The sequence below is a fragment of the Musa acuminata genome, chromosome BXJ1-5 (assembly GCF_036884655.1).
Source record: "Musa acuminata AAA Group cultivar baxijiao chromosome BXJ1-5, Cavendish_Baxijiao_AAA, whole genome shotgun sequence".
Classification (NCBI taxonomy): domain Eukaryota; kingdom Viridiplantae; phylum Streptophyta; class Magnoliopsida; order Zingiberales; family Musaceae; genus Musa; species Musa acuminata.
Genome location: NC_088331.1, coordinates 17,456,278 through 17,461,702, shown reverse-complemented (window position 1 = coordinate 17,461,702; position 5,425 = coordinate 17,456,278).

Sequence of the window (5,425 nt, the reverse complement as noted above, 5' to 3'; positions counted from 1 at the left end):
ATTCTCTTTCTTTTATTGCCCATTTTTGCTGCTCAGGGGATGATATCTTTTGCTCCAAAAAGTACTTGAGGCTTTTATTGTCGGTTTTAATTTGAAATCGTCGACCAATCAAGTAGGGTCTCCACCGCGTTGCTGCACGCACAATAGCGAGCATCTCCTTATCATATGTTGACTTATTTTGATAGGAGGGAGATAATGCCTTGCTAGTGTATGTGAGTGGTCGACCATCTTGCATGAGAAAGACTCCAATTCTGACTCCAGATGTGTCGGCCTCAATAATGAAGGGTCGGTTGAAATCTGGTAGTGTTAGCACCGGCGTCGTCGTCATGGCTGCCTTAAGTTTGTCGAAGGCAGCGGAGGCTCTGTCAGACCTTTGGAAGACATCTTTTTTCAGTAAGGAAGTAACTGGTGCACTAATCTCTCCATAGTTTTTCATGAACTTGCAGTAGTAGCTTGTTAAACCCAAAAATCCATGTAGCAATTTTATGTTCCTCGGGGTCAGCCAGTTTTGCATTGCTCCAATTTTGAAGGGGTCTACTGCCACACCTTTCTCTGATATGATATGCCCAAGATATTCCACCTTCTTTTGAAAAAAGCAAAAATTCATAGTGGTTGTTGTGTGTTCAAAGGGTGGTTTTCGGTATGTCTTCTTCGCATACTCGTATTTGATGATACCCGGATCGAAGGTCCAGCTTTGTGAAGATTTGTGCTCCCTTAGCAACTCATCTACTACTGGAATAGGGTATTTATCCTTGATGGTTATGCCATTGAGAGCTCGGTAATCAACACATAATCGCCATATTCCATCCTTCTTTCGTATGAGGAGCACCGGTGAAGAGTAAGGGCTACAACATGGCCGAATAACTCCTGTTTTGAGCATCTCTTTTACAATCCTTTCTATTTCATCCTTCTGGAGATGTGGATACTGATATGGCTGAGCATTTGCTACAGATTTGCCTGGAAGAATCATTATACAATGATCATGCCAACGGGTAAGAGGTAGGTTGCATGATTCGTCAAATATATCTGAAAATTCAGCAAGCAAAGGAAGTAGATTTGGATCTTCAAATTTTGTTGGCTCTCCCTTAGTTTGCTGCTCAAGTTGTACCAAAAGGCCGCTGCATGCTTTATGCAAAACCTTCTTCATTTGTTGTGTGCAAATCGTTGTTATGTCGCCCTCACGTTTCCCGTTCAGTATCACCTGTTTCTCCTTACTGTAAAATTTCATAATTAGTTGCATAAAATTCCAAGAAATATCACATAATGTCGTCAACCATTTAATTATGAGCATGGCCTCATGATCATTAAGAGGGAGAAGGAAGAAATCTGCAATTATCTCTTGGTCCTGCAACAATAGTTTCTCCTACGGGCGCCTACGATCACAATTCAAAATCCGTCCGTCGACGACCTTAACGTTAAACCTGCTACAATTCTCAATAGGTAAGGCCATATGGATAGTAACCTTACTATTTAGAAAGTTATTAGAACTGCCCGTGTCGACGAGAACAGTGATCGGTTGTTGTTTGAGAAGGCCTCCAACTTTCATCGTTTGCGGGTTTGAGTAGCCGGCTAGTGCATATACCATAACTTCAGTCAGTTGTGGGTCTTCTTCTGCATCTTCTTCTTCATGTTCAAGGCTCTCTTCTGGATGTTCAATGACCTCTTCTTCTATTGGTTCAATCATAAGAAGTCTCCCTTTACTACAGCGATGCTCACGGCTCCACGGCTCATCACAATGCCAACATAACCCCTTCGCATATCGCTCCCGAAGCTCTTCTCTTGTTGACCTCTTTGGTGTAGGGACTTGGTCGATAGTAGGGTGGGCTGAGGGCTTCAAAATTACTGGTTGAGGAGTGACCCTAGTCCTCCGAGCTTCATGGTTCAATTGCTCCTCTTGATGTCGTGCGAAAGAGATGGCTGCCATAAGTGTATACGGTTGTCGCGCTTTAACTTCTCCTCGGATCTCCGGATTCAAGCCCTCAATGAAGGTCCTCAATAGCTGTTTTTGAGACCAATCACGAGTTTGATTAGATAACCTTTCAAACCTGGTTTGGTACTCCTGAATGGTGGAGGTTTGTCGGATATTTGCTAGTTGTTCGTCAATATTCTCATAATCGGTTGGTCTGAAGCGAATCAGCAGTCCTTCTTTGAATTGTCGCCATTAAAGGACTCCACAAGTATGTTCAAACCAGTCAAACCACTGTATAGCATCCCCTTCAAGATGTATAGCTGCAATTTTCACCATAGATACATCCGCGGTTTTGTGGTACCGAAAATATCGCTCCGCGCGCAAGATCCAACCAATCGGGTCTCTTTCTTCCCATCTAGGGAAGTTTACTCTCATGCATGGATAGTTGGGGTCAGTCATATAGCCTCCCCTCCCTTGGAAGTCATCTATTCGGGCTTGGTGTGATTGGGCAAAGCTCTCTCATTGATTTGATTTCTTCGGGCTTAGTGGTCGGCCCAATCTGAGTTCGGTAAAGAGCATCCGAATCTTATCCTCCATTTGCACCTCCAAGGCTTCGAATTTAGCATTAATTGCCTCCTTAGATTCCATAGTATATTCCCCCAAATCTCTCTTTTATTGTTGGGTTAAAGGCATGTATAGGTTGAGAGAAGTGATGGTTGAAAGGGTTGGTGGATTGGTGGATGTAGGCTACGGTTTAGGCTTGTTTTGTGGCTATTTTTGGTACGGTTTGAGGGTGTGGTTTAGCAGAGTTTTAGGGTTGTGGATGAAAGTTTTGGATCTGTGGTAGATGGTAGCAAAGGTTTGACAGAAATCCGTAGAAGTTGCGGCAAGTATGTGCTGTCTTGTAAGAGTAGAATTGTTGTCGAAGAAACAACGGTTTCTCGACGTAATTTCCACCAAAAACTTAAGAGAATTGAGGAGGGAATTGATAGCAAAATCATAGTTTATATGACAGCAAGGATATCTAATTTAATCAAGAAAATTTCGGCAGTATAACAGCAAGGAAATTGGTGCAAGTTGCAATTGCAGAATTGTCATCGAAAAATTTCAGCGGGTTACGATGAAAATTTGCAGCAACATAAAATCATTTTTAGAGATGAATTTCTTAATAGATCAATCTTAGATAGAAGCCAAGATGATCTATGAAGTATATAAGAAATTTCATTCAAAAAAGATTGCAAATAGATGGGTTAAGGCAACGATATGCAGCTGAAATTTTTTGCAGCATAGATTTTCAAGTGCAGCAGATTAGACATAAAAGATCAGTAGTTTATATTGAGAATTTTTCCATGAAACCAAAGGGAAATCCACTGTTAGGAAGTGTCAAAGATGTCATAAAAATTTTGTAGAAATTTGGATAGAAAAAGCACAGTAGCAAGATCAAACAGATGGTGCTATGTGGCTTGAATTCTGCAATTCAAGTGCAGCAGATTGGACGTAAAAGATCAGTAGTTTATATTGAGAATTTTTTGATGAAACCAAAGGAAAATCTACTGTTAGGAAGTGTCAAAGATGTCATAAAAATTTCGTAGAAATTTGGATAGAAAAAGCACAGTAGCAAGATCAAATAGATGGTGCTATGCGGCTGGAATTCTGCAATGTATCTTTCGTCGTAGAGATGAAAACTTTGTGACGAAAAGTTTATGCAGCAATATAGGAACAATTTTTTTTTTTTTTTGATTTTCGAATAAGGATAACTAAACTGTAGCAGCAGTAAGGTAGGAAACAAGAACCTGTTGCAATTCACAGGGAGATCAAAGGATGATCCGTGGTGGTGGAGATGATGGCGGAATTTGGTGACGATCTTTTAAGCAATTGTGGGAATTGCTTTGGGTGGTTGTGGAGGGCTGATGGATGGTAGTGGAAGGGCAGCGAGATGCCAAGAACGTTGCTCTGATACCAGGTGTTAGAACCCTTGCTAATTCTAAACTTGGGGTTGATCTCTTTAGGGGATCGGCCTCCTTGGAACTCTATAGGGGTTCCTCCCTCCAAGTTGCTGCTCAAAGGCTGCAGAAAAGATTCATCTATTGCTTATCAAAAGAGAAGGAATACATGGCTATTTATAGGGCTTCTAAACCCTAACTCATAATAGGACTCCTATTTAAGACTCTTACTTCTAACCAACTCCTAGTCAAGACTCCTATTCCCTTACAACTCCTAATTCTTCTCTAAGAAAACACCTCCTACATGAATGCCCCTCTCAATTAGGACTCTCTTAGCTAGAGTCCTAACAGAATGTCCCTCTCAATTAGGACACTCCTAGCTAGAGTCCTAACAGTTTACATGAATGTCCCTCTCAATTAGGACTCTCCAAGCTAGAGTCCTAACAGACTATTGGAAACATGTACACCCGTTTTACGAATGTCGTCAATAGTCTAAAAGGACTTGGTAAAACCTTTTCAAACTTTGAACTTGTTAGTAAAGTTTTGCACTCACTCTCTAAAACTTGGGATTAAAAAATAATCATTATTCAAGAATCAAAAAATTTAAATACCTTTTTGATTGAAGAACTAATCAGGCCTTTGATGACCTATGAAATGACGTGCAATTCACGTGATGAACAAAATCACCTTCCAAAGAATAAGAAGAATTTGGGACATAGAACATTTGAAGACCACTCGAGCATAAGCTTAAGTGATAGTGAATAAGAACTACTCACTAAGAAATTTAAAAAATTAAAGAAACAAAAATTTAAGAACAAAAAGAATCGGATTTCAACGTATGAATGTAGTTTTAATCGTTGAAAGTTTTTCGCTACACTAATTCAAACCCCCCCCCCCCCTCTCTTAGTGCTCTTGATCCTAACAGCCGGGAGTCTGCCGGAACATTGCCGAGAGTTCGTCGGAAGATCTCCGGAAGCTTACCGGAAGAGCAATTGATGTACCAGAACAAGATTGCTTTGATTATGTCTTAGTTATTATAGTTAGATAGTAGATTGAGTTAGAATTGGGAGGTAATCCTACTAACATAATTAGGGGCCAACTAGGCCCTTAACAGGGCTAAATTAGGCCAGATTGAAAAGCCCATTCAGCCCCTGAAATCATGGCTGACAGTGGCACCGCTTGGGAGGCCCAGTCTCCCAGGTGGTCTGGGCGATGGTATAACCCAGATTGGGCGGTGGTACCATTAGCAGTTAATGCTTCCAGTAGTGGTACCACCCTTATCAAGCATTGGTACTACCAAAGCTCGGTCTCCGAGCTCTATTAGGAGGTCGTACCGCCCAGACTAGGTGATGGTGCCGCCCAGTGTTAGATTGCAGGAGGTAGCACCGCCAGTAATGGCGGTGGTACCGCCAGTACCCCGAAATCTAGGGATATGATACTTTTTGACTCCAATTTTGAAGCTAATAGGGCCTATAAAAATCCCACCCTTTTCTGCATGAAAGGGCACGGAAGCATTGGCATAATCCTGAATTCTTGAGTAAGTATTATAAAAAGTGCTAGAGTCCTCCTCCTC